Source organism: Lissotriton vulgaris, chromosome 1_1, assembly GCF_964263255.1.
Source record: "Lissotriton vulgaris chromosome 1_1, aLisVul1.2, whole genome shotgun sequence".
NCBI classification, from domain to species: domain Eukaryota; kingdom Metazoa; phylum Chordata; class Amphibia; order Caudata; family Salamandridae; genus Lissotriton; species Lissotriton vulgaris.
In genome coordinates this window covers 335,695,624-335,713,643 of record NC_141685.1, presented here as the reverse complement: position 1 = coordinate 335,713,643, position 18,020 = coordinate 335,695,624, and positions in this window count along the sequence as shown.

Below are 18,020 nucleotides of genomic sequence, written 5' to 3'. Positions count from 1 at the left end.
GCTTAAAACATGGTAGAATTGGCTTATTCCTATTTGCCATATTTAATGAAATTATAAGTCCCTAGTAAAGTGCCACTACCTGTGCCCCGGGTCTGTACATTAAATGCTACAAGTGGGCTTGCAGCACTGATTATGTCACCCACTTAAGTAGCCATTTCAACATGTTTCAGGATTGTTATTGCAGCCTGTGAATGCAATTTTAAAACGGGCATGTTGACAGGGCAAAATAAAGCTTTTGCCAAGCCCTAGAACTTCCTTTTTTAATGGACAGCCCAACAGGCAGAGTTCAGTGTATTTAAAAAGTTGGATATGTACTTTTAAGTTTTACATGTGCTGGTAGTGAAAAAACTCTTACATTTGTTTTTCATTACTGCAAGGTCACCCATCCCGAAAGATAGCAATTACCATATTACATTTAATCCGCTGTAACTCCCAAATGGGAACAAGTAACCAGTTCATGTTCGGTGTGTTCAGAATTGCAATGAAAAGTCCGCTCTCATGGTGAAGTCGGATTTTAAATTACCAATTGTAAAATGCCACTTTTAGAAAGACAATATTCTTCTGCTTTAGCCACTTAGCCACTGCAGCCTGTCTCAGGGTCACATGACTGGCTGTAGCTGGCAGTTGGGCTTTGTGTATTCCTCCCAGCAGCCACACACATTAGGTTGCTTCTGGTGTACTTGGATGGGCCATCACTGGCAGATTAGAGGGCAGATCTGGGCACAGTCCTACTTATACTTGAGTAGGCTGTGTCCTGCCTCCACACAAAGGACTGCATACACCCTGTAGTTAGTCTGGAGCCAGGGCAGGGAAGGGAGGACACTGGTACACTTCAAAGGGGACCCTCTAGAACCTTCTCTCACTTCAACCGAAGGCCCAGGTATAAATGTTGGACTTCAGACACCAAGGGCCCGATTCACAGAACTAACTTAAGACAAAATCCTAAACTTACTACTTTTGGTATTAACAGAAGTTAGGATTTTGTCTTAAGACAGACTTAAGACAGACTTAAGTTAGGATTCTGTCTTAAATCTGTCTTAAGACAAAATCCTAACTTCTGTGAATACCAAAAGTAGTAAGTTTAGGATTTTGTACTAAGTTAGTTCTGTGAATCAGCCCCCAACATTTCAGTACACTTCTGGACCTGAGGCAATCTGCCAGGAAGAAGAAATGCTGTGCTGTTGAAAGGGCAGTCACTCTGCTGGCCTGCTGCATAACAGGCTCCCAACCATCTGCACCAGCACCCAGATCCAGTTGGAGTAAGCCCCTGACCCCCATGTGGTGCCCCTCAGGCCCTGGACCATTGTTGTGGCCTCAAAGATAATGAATTGAGGTTTTTGAAATGTTTGTAACTGTGAATGGGCCCATTGGTGCCGAACCCATTACTTGCACAGCCCGCCAATGCGAGGTTCCGTCAGCCTGACCCTTCGTGCTAAAGCATCGACCACTCGCAGGGAGTGTCGCCACGAAGTAAAGGCCAACCTGCTCGTGATGACAACAGGATCTTCATGGTACAGAAATGATGGTCCAAGATGCTAGGCTTGCTCTTCACGCTGCATTTATGATCATCCGCAACGCTTCTCTGCTCCTCGTAACCCTCTCCACTGCAAACGGGACTGTTTGCATTAGACTGAGAAAGTAACTTTTCAGCAGGACGAACTTGATCCTGTATCCGACCAGCACTCCATTGCAGCCTGCCTGAACATGTGAGTTTCTACCGGTCTTGCAAGACCAGATAGCCACGAGTGGCACTTTGCGTTCTTTGGTGCTATTTTAATTTAAATCTTTAAAATTGCATTTCTCCGGTTCTACAGATTAGGCTTTTGTTGTTTTGATCTTTTTATATTTATGAAATGTTGCTCTATTTTTCTAAAATAGGGTGGAATTTTTCTGGAGATGGGTTTTCACTTTATTTCTATTTGAAGTGTTGCACAAATGTTTTACACATTGCCTCTAAGCTAATTCAGACTGCTCTATGGCACGCTTCCAGAAGGTTAAGCACAGGTTTATTTGGAGTTTGCTTGTGCCTTACCCTGACAAGGATTGTGGTTGCTGCTTGTGTAGATATTAACCCCCCCCACCAGTAAAACAATTTCCGACAATTAGACTTGATTTTTGTTGTCATGCTCTCTGTCACCAGTGCATGCTTCAGTGTTTTTGATTAACTAGTAAATGTTGTGAATATTAAAGATTAACTTGAATAAAATCAGCTGCAATGAGGGAACCCTTAGCTCTAAACCTCCTAGACCCACTAGAATTTATCATCAACTCCCAGTAGTATTTCTCCTATTTTCCCTTTTTCTCACTGATTGGTAAGTATTTTGAATTCAATCACCATTAATTATGGTTTATTATTTTTTTGGTTCAATTGCCAATTTGTAAGAAAGTGAATTGCTAAATGAGGTGGATGGTAGTCCACCACAAGTTATAAAGTCACTAATCTGTTAGGTCAATCAAAGGTTTCACTAATTTAAACCTGAGCTCAACCCCTGGTAGTATGACACAGAGCAGGCAGGTTTAACTTAGCGAAAATGTGTAAAGCATTTAGAAGAACCAAACAATTAAAAACTCAAACAAAAACACAGCACACTAAAAATCCTACTCCACTTTAGAAAAGTATAGCAAAATGTAATGAACAAAATGACAACAAAATGACGAAGATCCAACAAGATGAACTGGTGATATGAATTGTAAAATATTTATGAGAAAAAGTGCCAAGAAAAATGAAAGCAGCTACAGAAAGTACTGTCAGGTGTGACCTGGACCTAGACGTGATTTCAGGTCGATAGTGATGGGAGGCAGGTCGGAAACCTCAATCTGGTTTGTCTCAGTCAAAGATTTTCCTTTCCGACTTAGTGTCAGATATGGAGGTCAAAGTTCTCCAGCGGGGCATGTTTAGAGACTGCATCGAAAGAAGCCAAATAAGTGTTGGGCGAAGTCCAAATTATGCCATTGGCTTTGTGTGAAGAGGCCATGGAGCGAAATGGTAACATTTTGCACATAGACAAGTCATCTTACCAGCCAGCTCTTTGTGTGCTTTTTGTCCGTTCAAGATTTCTTTGAAAAGATTTAGTCTCTTTTTGGAGCTCGGATGTCTGAAGTAGGGAAAAGCTGCAGGCTGTATCCAGAAGGGTTGTAAATCGGATAGGCTTGTTACTAGGGTTTGATGGACAGGTTCTGGTGAGTAGCAAAAATCTCTGAGCTGGACCAGCTTGAAATCTTCACCTGCCTCTGTCTAGCCTTAGTTGAATTGACTTGGGATGTCTGGAAGTCCAAAAATGCCCCAACTTTTTGGACTTTCTTCAGCACCTCCTCTTTACCACTTTTAAAGTTCTCAGTACATCAGTGACTGTGTTTAGTGACCAGGACTCACTCCACAACAGGCCACCGGCAGGATCAAGTCCAGTTCTTTTAGTTATCGGTCAGCTGGGCAATTCAGGAAAAAGCCCTCTTGTAGCTTTTTGTATGCCAGTAGCCAGATAATGTACAATAAAACAAACTACACTAACGTCTGTTGTTAAAGATGTTATAAATAATCTCTAAAACTCTATGCAAATGAATTCTTCACCTCTCTATCACTTCATTTACGGCCATTGCATTGTCTTGGATTACTAGGTAGAAGATAGATTCTAATTTATTTTCAATTAGAGAACCATGCACTCCTGCCTGTTGGATGGCATTTTAAATAATTAACTTTAGCTGACACAAATTGAAAACTGCAAAAGATAAAATCTGAGGTTCTAAATGAGGGCAATAGTTCTATTGTAATTTCTGTTTCAAATTTGGGTGGAACCGTCCAAGCAAGCCCGATGATACAATCCACCTTGGGCCCGATTCACCAAGGTTCCCGAAAAGTTTGAATTTACCGAATATGTTTGTTATGCTTGTGTATATCAGCATTTTATCACTTAAACCTAATAGACTGTCATTTTGATCAGAATTCAAGCTATGTTTTAATCATGTAAATGTAAATTGATACTTGTATAGCGCACTACTCTCAAGGCGCTTGTACAAATACCGCTGTGGAACCTATCCTGGCTTTCCCTGTGAGGCGTCCACTCCTGGGAACCCCCAAGGTGGAGGCCAGGCATCCTTAGCGTTGTGGGGGCCGTTGTGGAGATTAAGCAAGCTATTGCTCAGAGTTGCAGAGCGGGACTCCATGATAGGAATAGGCACCGAGGCGTGAATTATCAAGTCCGTGGAATTTTGAGCCCAAGACCCGCCGAGGCGGGGTATTGAACCCTGGTCCCGGGCTAGACCTCTGCATCAGGGTCTGCCGATCTAATCATTGAGCCACACTTCTCCACTCTGCCGCTCTAATCATTGAGCCACACTTCTCCACATTATTGATGCATTGTGTGCCTAACTATGTGAAATGTATGGTGCTCATTCTGGGCCCGATTCACAGAATGAACTTAAGGCTCAATCCTAAACTTACTACTATTTAATATTCACAGAATGCACTTACTACTTTTGGCATTCACAGAATGAACTTACTACTTTTGGTATTCGCAGACGTTAGTATTTTGTCTTAAGTTTGTCTTAAGACAAACTTAAGACAGACTTAAGACAGACTTAAGACAAAATCATAACTTAAGTCTGTTTTAAGTTTGTCTTGAGACAAACCTGAGACAAAATCCTAACTTCTGTGAATACCAAAAGTAGTAAGTGCATTATGTGAATGCCAAAAGTAGTAAGTGCATTCTGTGAATGCCAAAAGTAATAAGTGCATTCTGTGAATGCCAAAATAGTAGTAAGTTTAGGATTGAGTCTTAAGTTCATTCTGTGAATCGGGCCCGGATAAAGGTGTCCGACACCAATTTGTCTCACCATACAAGAAGTTGACTTTGATCCGAAGGCTAGATAAACATTCACTCCTGTAATACATATATGGCCGAAGGACTACTCAACATTTAAGATTCACAGAGGAGTCCAAGTAAAGTCTGTGAAAAACAGATTTTCCCTATATAAAGTAGATATAATCCATGACAAAACTGCATTCACTAGGTAATATCATATGAAAAATGTTGGTGACACAGTGCATGCTACTGTGGCTTACATTTCATGCAACGCACGGCTGAATGCAACGTTACTGCGATGTGTTGCGTGAAAGGGAGACTGCAGAAATACGTCATATCTACTAAGATATGGTGCATTCCTGCTCTCCCTTCTTACTGGCACCCTGTGTGCTGCCTGGTGCCAATGCAGGCACCCTTGCACCATGCTGCAAGGCTGCCTTCATTACATGCAGGAGTGTTTTTGTGCCGGAAGGCATACCTTCCCCCACAAAAATAACCCTTAGAGGACTATTCCTCTATCCAGGCATGCAACACAAGGAAAGATGAAGTAAAGAGAATAAATAAAGATACTTCTCCTTGTTACGCCTCCTGGCGAATGTTAAGTGAGAAATCATAAATAAGACTATTCGAGAAAGTGTAAGTGAGAAGAAAAAACATTGCAAAATAGTCGAAGCCCATTATTTGAGAACTGCATGCCATTATGTATGTATCATTAAAGGTTTCAGCATAGCCCCGTCCAAGGCTCTTTCTTTTAGAACTATACTTCTGTGCTGTCACATGTTGTGCCAAATTGCACGTATGAGCATAAAATGTGGCCGTGTTACCAAGAGTGGCCTTCAAAATATAACTTTGTCTAGTGGACAGAACACCTTGCACTGGCTGTGGCTCTGGCATGCCTTTCCCTTGTCTAATCTCCCATCCATCCACCTGTCACCAGAGGTTTGACCCTACATTTCGGGGCCTCATTTTGAGTAGCCCGTCATTGACCATGGTACTGCTGCCCCTGGTAAATACCAATACAGTGTTTAGTGGGTAATGTCTAAGTTTCACATGTCGGAATGGGGCTAACTCAGTAACAGTACAAGTTTTTCCCCCATCTTTAGTTATGAACACTTGGAATGTGTTTTTTTTTGTCTGAAAGAATTCTACCAGAATTTACCTCGATAAAAATCAGCAAGAGCGGTGATTACTGCAAAATCCTAAATCATGATTTGGGCGCAAATAGGGATTACCATGATAAGAGGGTTCGTTTACCCCTCTTAGATAACCATAACATATCTCACACACCATCGGAGGACTCATGAATGCTGTCAGGGGCCTGAGTCAAGCGATCATGAAAGTATAGAACTGCTGCACAGCCCTGAGAGACAAATCAGCAACCCATTCATCCTTGGTTGTCTGCTCTTACATACAAGGAAAGGATTCAGTGCAAGTGCCAAGCGTTTAACACATCTCTTGCGCCCACGATACCCATTCAAGCATTTTACAAGTTACAGCTTCTCTGGCACAGTCATCATGGCCAATGTTTGATGTAAAGTGAAATCTATAGGCGTGCGTTACATGCAGGAGAGTTGATTGAGGGAACGCATTTCTGCAGTGTCCTGCTGCTTTTAAGCATTAATGTGTCACTTGTTCCTGAAAGTTATAGTCTCGGGCGCTGCAGGTGACCATGGAAAATGCTTTATTTTCCCAGAAAATTTGGAAAAAGAATGATTCAATGTACAACTGGCATACATTCGTAACATAAATGATCCTTTTCTGATGCTTGAATGATATCATTGCATGGAAAACAATGTCACATTGTTGTTATTCTCTGCTATATGATGACATCATACTTTTCTTGTAATTCTACCCCTCTTTCTGTTTTCAGCTCAAGAAAGTAAAACAGAACTCCTATTCAGATTTATGAGCCGATTGTAGCCTTGTGCTTTAGTGGAATGTAAATGTTTCACTTACACCATGTTTTAGGTATAGTGTAATATGTCAAATACTTGTAACTACTAATGATTTGTTCCTCAGAGCTGTGCAACAGTTCTACTTTCATCATCGCTTGGCTGCAGGCCAAGAAAGTTGGGACAGCTCCAGCAGCAGCTTGCTGAATTTGCTAAGCTTTAGTGTGAAACTTGGGGGAATATTTTACAGGCCCCTGTCGCCACAGGAACATCCCTTTTAGTGACGTTCCTGTGGTGACATGTGCTTCTTATTTACAAGGCAGCGTTAAGCCACATAACGTGGCTTAACACTGTGTTGTAAATAAGGCACCCTTTCACGCTGTACTTAGAGTGAAAGGGGAAGGCCATCAGTCTTGTCTTAAACAGGCGAAATAAGGAGAAATGCTTTATTTCTCCTCGTTTTTACTGTATCCATGTGTGCTGCATTGTGCAGCACACAAAGAAACAGCAAAAGGCCATTGATTGATTATGTGCAGGAAGGCATACTTTCCTGAACATAAACAATCTTTCAAAGCAAATGACATTTTGTAATTTCTATGTGTGCTGCATCAAGGTGTCCCTTCCTGCACATAAACAATCTTCCCCTCATTGTAGAAATCCTTGCACATGGTGCAAGGGTGTCTGCGTTGGTGTTAGGCTGATAAATTTAGTGCCAGCGCCGGGAGATTGACCAATTGTCATAAAGTGATGGAGCGTGGCGTTAAACCAAGGAGGCTAACGCCATGCTCCGCCACTTTGTTGTAAATATGCCCCAAAGTGACCTGATAGCAGTTCTCTCCTGTTCTATTTTACCAATGGAATGATGGTTGCAGTTAGATTTGACCCTCTCTGCGGGTTCACCCCAAACCTTTTGCCTTCTGCTACGATTTTTCTGAATTTGTTTTTCTTGACCATAGGAATCTATGTAATCTCGGCGTCTGGTTCGACGAAAATCTGAACTTTGTGATGCAAGTAAAGAAATTGTCCGGCACTTGTTTTGGCATGTTGAAAAGCTTGAGGAAGTTTTTTCCCTTATTACCAAGTACTTCCAGAGAAACAGTGGTCCGTGCATTGATTCTGTCCCGCTTGGATTATGCCAATGCCCTCTCGGTCGGTTGTCCAGGTTTCCTTGTGAAAAAACTGCAGGCGGTGCAAAACTCGGCAGCCAGACTTCTTGTGGGTCTGTCATCCAGGCACTGTGTTCGGACTCATTTGCGTTCTCTGTATTGGCTCCCAGTTGAATCTCGCCTGAAATTTAAAATGCTGACAATTGCTCAACGGGCCCTTTATGGCCTAGGTCCTATCGATCTGCAAAAGAGATTCACCTTCTATACACCAGGGAGACAGCTAATCTCCTCTGCTCAGTTGCTGATGCAGACCCCGAAGTTCATGCGCCAGCGTCTTGGTGGAAATTCCTTTGTGCGCAGGGCAGGTCTGGCCTGGAATAAGTTGCCCCTAGCCTTGCGGGGCATTCAAGATCCATTGCTGTTCAAGAAGAAACTTAAAACGTTGCTCTTTTAACCAGATGAGTGTACATTTCTTTCCTTTCTGAAGCAAGTGCAGAGACACTTTCGAGTAGCCGTGCGCTCTATAAAGTAAATATAACATAACATAACATAACATAACATGTACTTTACCACTGCTAACCAGTGCTAAAGTGCTGGTGTTCACTCCTAAAATATGGTAAAATTGGCATAAACTTGATTGACGTACCTCTTTACTAGGGTCTTAAATCTAAATTAAATGCTGCTAGACAGCCTGCAGCACATATTGTGCCACCCCACTTAAGAAGCCCTTTAAAACATGTCTTAGTCCTGTCACTACAGCCGGCCAGTACTTTAAGCTATCAGTTCAATTTCGAAGTATAATCCCTCGGGCAACTGTAATACTCCCTTTTTGTTACATATGTCACCACTAAGGTAGGCCCTAAACAGCCAAGTGGTCAGGGCACATTGTAAGTATGATGTGCACTTCTAAGTTTCACATGCCTTGGTAGTGAAAAACTCACAAATTCACATGTTACTTCTATGAGACCTACCTCTCTAATTGGATAATACTGGATTGCCTTGTTACATTTAATCATTGCTTACTTTTGACTGGGAGCAGGTAGGATAGTCGTTTGGTGTCTCAGGCATTATGTAGTAAAAGCATCTTTAATGATAAAGTCAGATTTTAAGTCACAATTCTAAAAATGCTGCATTTATAAAATTGCCTTTTTTGTGCTCTAACCATTTGGTGCCTGGTGCCTGTTCCTGAGTCACATGAATAGTTGTGATTACTTGTTGGCCTTTGTGTATTCCTCCCAGGCAGCATCACACTAGATGGTCTGGGTTTGGCAGGATGGGCCATCTCTTACTTGATGGGGGGAGCTGTCACCTACCATAAAATGCAATTCTAAGGCACTGGCTTAGGTCACACACAATTTACTTCAGACTAGCCTATTGTACCTCCAGACAGACTAACATGGCAGAGAGGCAGGAAATTCCAGACACCTGTGTAAGGGGAACCTAAAGAAGCTTCTCCCACTTCACAGTGGGCACCAAGTATAAATATTGCATCCAAAGACCCACTCTTCAGATCACTCCTGGACCTGTGGATGACTTTGAAGAGGGACTGCTATGCTGCAAGAAGAAATGCTCTGCTGCCCTGGTGGTCTGCTGCGATACTGCCTGAGTCAGAAGGACAGTTAGCCTGCCTCCTGATCAGAGCTTCAGGAGCAGAAAAGACTCCAACCATCTTCAACCCTGCACCTAGACTCTGATGTTAGTCCTGACCCCCTCAAGTGGGACTAAGGTGGTCTGCCAGCACAACTGTACTCCCAATCAGAAGTACGACTCAACCCAACACATCCCTAGTAGCTCCTCATTGGAACCGAAGCAGCGCAATGCAACTCACAAAGCCACCTTCACAGCTCCTCATCAGAACCAGCGCAGAGTGGTGCAACTCAATGCAACTTGATGCAGGACCCTATATAGCTCGTCGGAGGCGCAGCTGCATGCTGCAATGCCCCACAACAAGGACATAAGGTAGAATTCTCGATTGGCTTAACCTTTTTTTACGTATCCAGCCCATGCACAATCATAGTAAGTCTGAACTTGTGACTTTGTTCTGTTCTGCTGTGACCAGATAACCACAGTTGTCATTTGGCGCTTTAAAGCACTATTTTTACCTAAATCTTTAAAATCACATATGCCCGGTTATATTGATTGGATTTTTGTTCTTTGCTGTCAAATAATTTATTACAATATACTCTATTTTTCTAACTTGGTGTGGTTTTTTTCTTGTGTGATGTTTTTACATTTTTTTGTTTAACTATTATTTGTTGCGAAACAAGATATAATGATAATATTTTGAAAAGAGATTATAAGAATATCATTCAATAAAGGACTATATAAGAAGGTGTATATGCTCTTCAATCAAGCATAAACAGCAAAGTATATAAAATGTAACACGTTAACTTGCATAACAGTATTTCAATTACATACATCATAAGCATTGAACAAATATTACACTATGAATTTACAACATACCGTTAGTAAAATACTTTGATGGTGGATATTCAATGAGATTTAAGAACTACTTCAGCACCAATATCAGTCAATTTGGTTGAAGAACTAGACTTGTTAAGAAATGTTGTTACAGGAATCCATAAGTGTCCTTTCTTAAACTCTCTGGGGCCGATTCACAGAACTAATCTGAGTTAAAATCCTAAACATACTACTTTTGGTATTCACAGAAGGCATTTAGTAGTAGTAAAGTTAGGACTCCTAACTTTACTACTATGGTGAATGGAGGTGAGTGGCGGCACAAAGGGCTACTTTGAAATGGCCCAGGAGGGACGGTGGCCATGGTGGGTCCCTCAATATCCCTTTCCGACAGCCTGTACATGGCGGTGTTCCGGCCTTGAACAGGCTGTTGGAAAGGGATACCCAAATCCCGATGGTGGTGCCAGGCTCAGCACCATTGCCATTCTGGGCCACAACTGTGACGCTACCCCATCTGGATCTGAGATGCTGTTGGAAGCCGCAGTCTGGACTCTACCCACTGTGAATCCAACCAGCAGCATTACAATGTGGCGCTCAGACCAAATGGATATCGGCAGTCGGACACCATCCGACAGCCTGCTAGTGTGATGTCTGACCATCATCCTAATGACGGTACAAAAGGGGGTGGTGATGGACAGAGCATCTGAATCAATCAAACACTCACACCCAGTCAAAAGATCTGGGTTTAATCCATCACCGTTCTTTAGCCCACTCTGCCACCCCAGTTCAGACATGGCTATATGCAAATCAGTCTGACGCTGTGCCTCATGGGAACAGTCCAGCCTGAACTGCCAAGCCATGTCTTCCCTGGACCGGAAACTAGCTTCCGAGGACCGGTTTCTGGCATTCCAGCCGTCTTCAGCCCAGCTTGCTTGAATCCAGTGGCAAAGTGAGCCAGGGACTCACATCTGAGCATACCCTGCCACACTTATGGTGGCCAAAAGCGATACAAATGAGGCCCATAGTTCTGTTCTTTATTTTAAGATGTCTATTATACCATAAGGAGGAGGCAAAAAAATGTGTTTTGTGTAAGGGTTTAGTTAAGCGGATGGGTCATAAAAATGAGTATGATAGTACAATACATGGAAGGTTTAGAGGGGATCTTTTAGTCAACATAGATAAAAAATTCCTTAAAAGAAAAAGGTAAAGCAAAAGACTTCTCAATAATATAACCATAATTGTTTAGGAAAGTAAGAGTTGCACATATGCCAATGAGTCAATTGTCCAAGAAAGAAAGCACCATGGAACATTTGAACGTTGGGAAAATTAACACCTCCATTCTTTTTAGCTAGTTTTGGATGAGATAATGCTGCTTTAGATGACTTGCTGTTTCATACAAAAACATGAGAGGATAGAGTCATGAAAAATAAAGAAGGATTTCGAGTACGGTTCATGGAAATAAGATACATCATTAGAAGAGAAAGCATAATTTTAATAGAGCTAAATCTTCCCCACCAAGACAAAAATAGTGGGTTCCATGAGGAACAAAGATTTCCTAGTTTTTGCAAGGAGTCTTCAAAGTGTATCTTAATCATATCATTGATAGAATTAGTAAACGTTAACCATAAATATTTTATCCTAGTGGGGTTCCAGGCAACCCTAGGTCCTAACAATCATTTGTGACACCGCATTTATGGAGTAGTAATATCTAAGACTTCTTATAATTAAATTTGTATCGCAAGACATTTGCATATTTCTGATTCTCTGTTTGAAATGCTGGAATAGATATAATGGGTTTGGAGAGGTAAAACAGAAAATCATCAACATATAATATTAGTTGCAATTGGTCTTTATTATATGAGAAATCAATGTCGTTATTCTGTAATATTAGATAAAAAGGTTGAGGATGAATAATAATGATGATAGGAGGCACCTCTATCGTACACCTCTTTTGAGGAAAAAAATAGTCTGATAAAACTCCATTTTATTCATTTAATATTTATTTAAACTTCTAAAGCGCGCAGCTACACGCAGTGGGTTTCCCAGCGCTCGGGGACAGACTGAAGAAGAAAAACTGGCGAGCTGATTTTTACTGATTTTACAGGGCTACATATTACTGCTGGAAGAGCCAAGTTTTAAGTCCCTTACGGAAACGAGGCTAAAATGGCTGCTTTAGGAGAAGACTATAATAGTGTTATAAGATAAACCATTGCAGCGGAAACCCCAACCATTTTAGAGTTTCAAACAGGAAGCTCCAGTCTACTTGGTTAAATGCTTTTTCAGCATCTAAGGTAATCACCCCTAGAGCTTGATTTGATTTGAGTTTCTTACTTATTACATTAAATTGACATTATCAGACAAAAAATGACCCTTGACAAAACCAACTTGTTCTAAGGCAATTAATTTGGGAAGAATAGTATTCAAGCATAATGCTAAAATGTTTGCAAAAATTCTATAGTCAATATTAACCAATGAGATAGGCTGATAATTACTACATAATTGTAAATTATGGCTCTCTGTAGGAATGAGACAAATTATAGCCTCTTTGAGTGTTCCAGAGCACACAAGGCACTAGTAAAATATTTAAAAAGTTGAAGAAGACAAGGAAATAAGTGACTTGAAAAATAGGCATAAAATTCATAAGTGAAGCCATCCGGACTTGGTGTCTTTCCAGGCTTTAAATTAGAGACCGCAACTACAATTTGTTTTAGAGATATATCTGTTCCTAAATCTGAGAAATCAACATTGTCTGTGCTAGAGTGTGGAATAGAATGTAAAAAGTCATTAACATGAGGAAGAGAGGGGCTACGTTCAGGTGGGTAAAGGGATTTATTGAAATAAATTTTTTTTTTTTTACATTTTTCATTCTTAGATGGCAATTGAATATTCAAGGTTAAAAAAGAATCTATTTTCCTTTCTTTTTGAGTTTTAAGGTAGTTTGCTGAGAGTTTGACGGTTTTATTTTGATCACTGTATTACCTAACACTCTGAAGAAGTAGGAAAGATTAAGCATGCTCTGTAGAGATTTTATTAAAAGCTCATTTTGCTATGGGAAGATCATTAACAGAGGTATGAGAAGGTGAGTTGTAATATTTATCTTCCACTTTTATAATGTTGTTTACTAAGCCCTTAGCATTTTTACAAGAAGGTTTCTTTTTACTTTTTCCATACTCCAAAATGAAACCTATAGCTGAAGCTTTAAAGGCATCCCACAACGTTGGGAAATAAATTTCATGGGTTATATTAAAAGTAAAGAATTCTGTAATAACAGTTTTTAATTGTTTTACAAACGTTGAGTCCAGCAGACGGGCGTTATTGAATCTCTATCTACCTGGATAAGGTTGAAATGGTATGAGATAAAAATTGAAATAAAAGGTGCATGGTAAACATTTCAAATAGAACCATTTTCTGTCTGTAGAAGATGTTGAGCTAATGAGTTACTTTCAAAAATGTAATCAATGCATGATTGAGTATGGTGTACTGGAGAATAAAATGTGTATTCTTGTGAAGTGGGATTATCTGTGTGCCATGTATCAATAAAAGAGTTTGAGAAATGGCAGAACAAAATGACGCATGCACCTGCCCAAGGATTTCGAAGGTGGATTTGCCCGCTGGCAGTGGCCCCCTCCTTAAAACGTGGTCCAGCCCAGGGAAGGTGCGGCACCACCTTTACCATCGTGGTGCAGAGTGGGAAGTGAAGATCGGCACCGTGGCTGCATTAGTTGATGGCTGTGGAGTACGAGCCCTCGGCGTAATCACAGAGGCGGCCGAGGTTGGTTGGGTGCAGCCTGCGGTCCCGCCCTTTGTGCCCAACTTGCCCCCGTGCCCCAAGCTTAATGTTAGGGGGTGACAGTGATTACCACAGCAGCAATCTGAGAGGGATAGATAAGTTCACTGGCGGTGTGAGCCAGGGACACTAAACATGTTCTAGCCTGAGTTTTGTTGATACACCCCTGGAGCCTGCCTGAATAGGACTCATGTTTAAGCAACCTTGCACATCTAAGGAAATATTTGTCCACACCTCGCCGAGTGTACAAAATTTCTGCATTGTGCTTCCTGAAGATCCTTCCAAAAGAATATGAAATCCACCATGAGGAGGTAAAATGTATAGATAATTCTGTGCTGCATTGACCATTTTTGCCTTATATACTGTAAAGTTACAATTTTGAGCTCTAAAGTTAGTTTTCATAGGATTTTGTGACATAAAGCCTTTACATCATTAGGATAATTTAGCTTTTATTACCTTAATACCTTCAGTTCACCTCAGCTTTCGTAGTAGGCTTCCCTAAAGCACACGCCCTGTTCTCCAGCGAATAGGATACGTTACAATGCAAACTTATACAACGCATGCCTTTACAACGTGGTTTTTACAACGCAACATCCATTGCAACGCATGATTTTACAACACATGCCATTACAACGCATAATACTTTTAGGGCAACAGTAGTGTAAGTGCTGGATAGTGTAGGGGTAAAAATTACTATTCCCACTCCAGTGAGTGCAATAGTAGGGCAAGTGTTGGATAGTGTAGGGTACAAATTGTTGTTTCCCGCTTCTTACCTTATAATGCATTGTAATGGCATGCGGTGTAGTGCATGCATTATAATGGCATGCGTTGTACTGACATGCATTGTAATGGCAGCACTGTAATGGCAGGCAATGTAAAGGATGTTGCATTTCAATGAGTGCGTTGTAATGGTTGTTTCCCTTCTCCAGCAGATGCGGCCTGGCTAGAGCTGGGAGAGAAAAAACACAAAAGAGCAGACCAGGTCTATGAATGGTGTGTGACTGCAAAGGCGACCGTGAGGTACTGGTGGTGAGTGCATAAGACATAGGGTTGCAAAGTTGTAAAGACTATAGGTCACAAAGGGCTGTAGAAATTCCCAGCAGACCACCCATGTGGTGGATTTCACGTCACGTGGGAATTACTGATCTTACCTTCCCAATTCCGACCATATAGTGTCGATGTGGGAAAGGTTGTCAGTGACATAGTCTCAATGTGACACCCTCAAGTTGTGTAAATGAAAACAGTGCAGTGCTCAAAAAAATTTGTAATAGGTAAAATTGGCTACCTGGACTCCAAAGAGCATTAGAATAGAAGTCCAAGTGTCAAAGATTAAAAAACACGCCGAGTAGTATTACTACTCTTTGGCGCTGTGTAGTGTGGTCGACATGTTTCAGCTTTAGAGGCATCTAGCCAGCTTTCTTCAGGACCTATGGTAAAACCTAGGCTACTGCAACTACAAATAATATGTTTCAATGTAGAATGACAAAGATGTACTGATACAAAGTTACATATATATACCAGGAACTAGAATACTTAAATGTCCACTGGAGGGAAAGAAAATGTCTTCTTCCTATCAAGAGACAAAAACAGAAAAGCAATATGTCAAACAATACCACTGTCAAACACACCCACCTACGTGCACACACAGAGACCGTGCAGACACACCTGCAAGAATAATTTACATTCTGCATTCTGAAAAGCATAATAGCTTGATCACATTGAGGCATTTCCTCTAAGTGATACTCACCCAGCTTTGTGTGGGTGATGGCCTCACCTCACCCGGCGACCGCTCGGTAGTGTAAGGCCCCGCTCTATAGTGTAGAAATAAAAGGCACAGTGAGCACACAACTTCCCTGTGCTTGACCCAATGGTTCTACACATTTAATCCAACAGACGTGTGGTAGCTAGCAAACCGTAACACCCAACACCGATCACCACAAAGATTCATACAAGGTACTTAGAAATCGCATGGCTTGCGATCCTAAACATGCCCTAGTTACTGACATTTCTGTATGTCTCTCAATGACTATATGAGGGATAATGTATATCCTAAATCTTTACCTAGAGGCTTTCTTTAAAAGCCAGATGTATTTCTAGGGGGGGTACACTAAAGACCTAATATAGGCTGCAGCGCTTATGCAATGGTGGGGAGTTGGTAAAGCAAGCCCCTGGATTATTGCCCAAGTCACCCATGTTCAAAGGCTCCCACCCTGTATTAAAATAGCAAAAGGAAAGCTATTCTGGCACTGAGTGAAAATGGAAAGAGGTAGAAACTCGGGATCATACCGATTCCTTCTGAGCTGGCTACCTCCACGAGGGATAGATAATCCAGTATCTTAAACAGGCCCATATTAAAATAAAGTACAGGTACTCTGCGACTCACCTGTCCGTCGGTACCTATGCTTCTGACACGAGCGGAAGTGGAGGTGAAATTAATGCCGCCCCTCCTCTTTAAATAGGTAAATCCGCCGTGAAGTGCTGAATCCACATAGTCGCGAACAAACGCGTGAGGAAAGGTACTACTTTCTGGCGCATGCGTGTAGAATGTAGAAGGCTCCTCTGTTACTGCGCATGCTTACAGAGTTCCGAGCGCTGCTTACTGACGCATGCGCGATAACCCGGCGTCACCAAACAGTGAAAATGACACCGATCAACACTCCCACATTCAAGAGTGAAAGCTGATGCGGGGGTAGGGCTCAGACATCTCAGGATCCGGATCACATACCCAAGATGGAACATACCCTAAAAAAATAACTTCTCAGCTCTCCAATTATCCAACATAATTGTGTTTGTTGCTTCCGTCCACCCTCACTGACACTCAAAGATCATCAGACCCCCCTCCATTACTGTTGAACAATAATTACTCCCTTAATGAGGTCCTGTCACTTGGTGATCACACAGTACCTATGGAGGCGTTCATGCTCCCTAATTAAACTCACAGTCTTATTTTTGCCTCAGACACCGCCCGTCTGCCTACCGATAATTGGAGAGCTGAGAAGTTATTTTTTAGGGTATGTTCCATCTTGTATCATGCACCTAAACTCCACCCCACTCCCCCTTTATTCGATGTAGCCCTCCATCTAGGATAAATATTTCTAATGCGGAGGTCACTACTTTATACTGAAGAGATGGAGGATCACTTTTATTTTCATCTAACATCAGGTTCTCAATCACGAGAGCCCGGTGTTATAAGTTCCTCCGGTCTGGTATTAGGGAAACAGTGCCTTCCGTGAAGGTATGTGATCCGGATCCTGAGATGTCTGAGCCCTACCCCCGCATCAGCTTTCACTCTTGAATGTGGGAGTGTTGATCGGTGTCGTTTTCACTGTTTGGTGACGCCGGGTTATCGCGCATGCGTCAGTAAGCAGCGCTCGGAACTCTGTAAGCATGCGCAGTAACAGAGGAGCCTTCTACATTCTACACGCATGCGCCAGAAAGTAGTACCTTTCCTCACGCGTTTGTTCGCGACTATGTGGATTCAGCACTTCACAGCGGATTTACCTATTTAAAGAGGAGGGGCGGCATTAATTTCACCTCCACTTCCGCTCGTGTCAGAAGCATAGGTACCGACGGACAGGTGAGTCGCAGAGTACCTGTACTTTATTTTAATATGGGCCTGTTTAAGATACTGGATTATCTATCCCTCGTGGAGGTAGCCAGCTCAGAAGGAATCGGTATGATCCCGAGTTTCTACCTCTTTCCATTTTCACTCAGTGCCAGAATAGCTTTCCTTTTGCTATTTTAATACAGGGTGGGAGCCTTTGAACATGGGTGACTTGGGCAATAATCCAGGGGCTTGCTTTACCAACTCCCCACCATTGCATAAGCGCTGCAGCCTATATTAGGTCTTTAGTGTACCCCCCTAGAAATACATCTGGCTTTTAAAGAAAGCCTCTAGGTAAAGATTTGGGATATACATTATCCCTCATATAGTCATTGAGAGACATACAGAAATGTCAGTAACTAGGGCATGTTTAGGATCGCAAGCCATGCGATTTCTAAGTACCTTGTATGAATC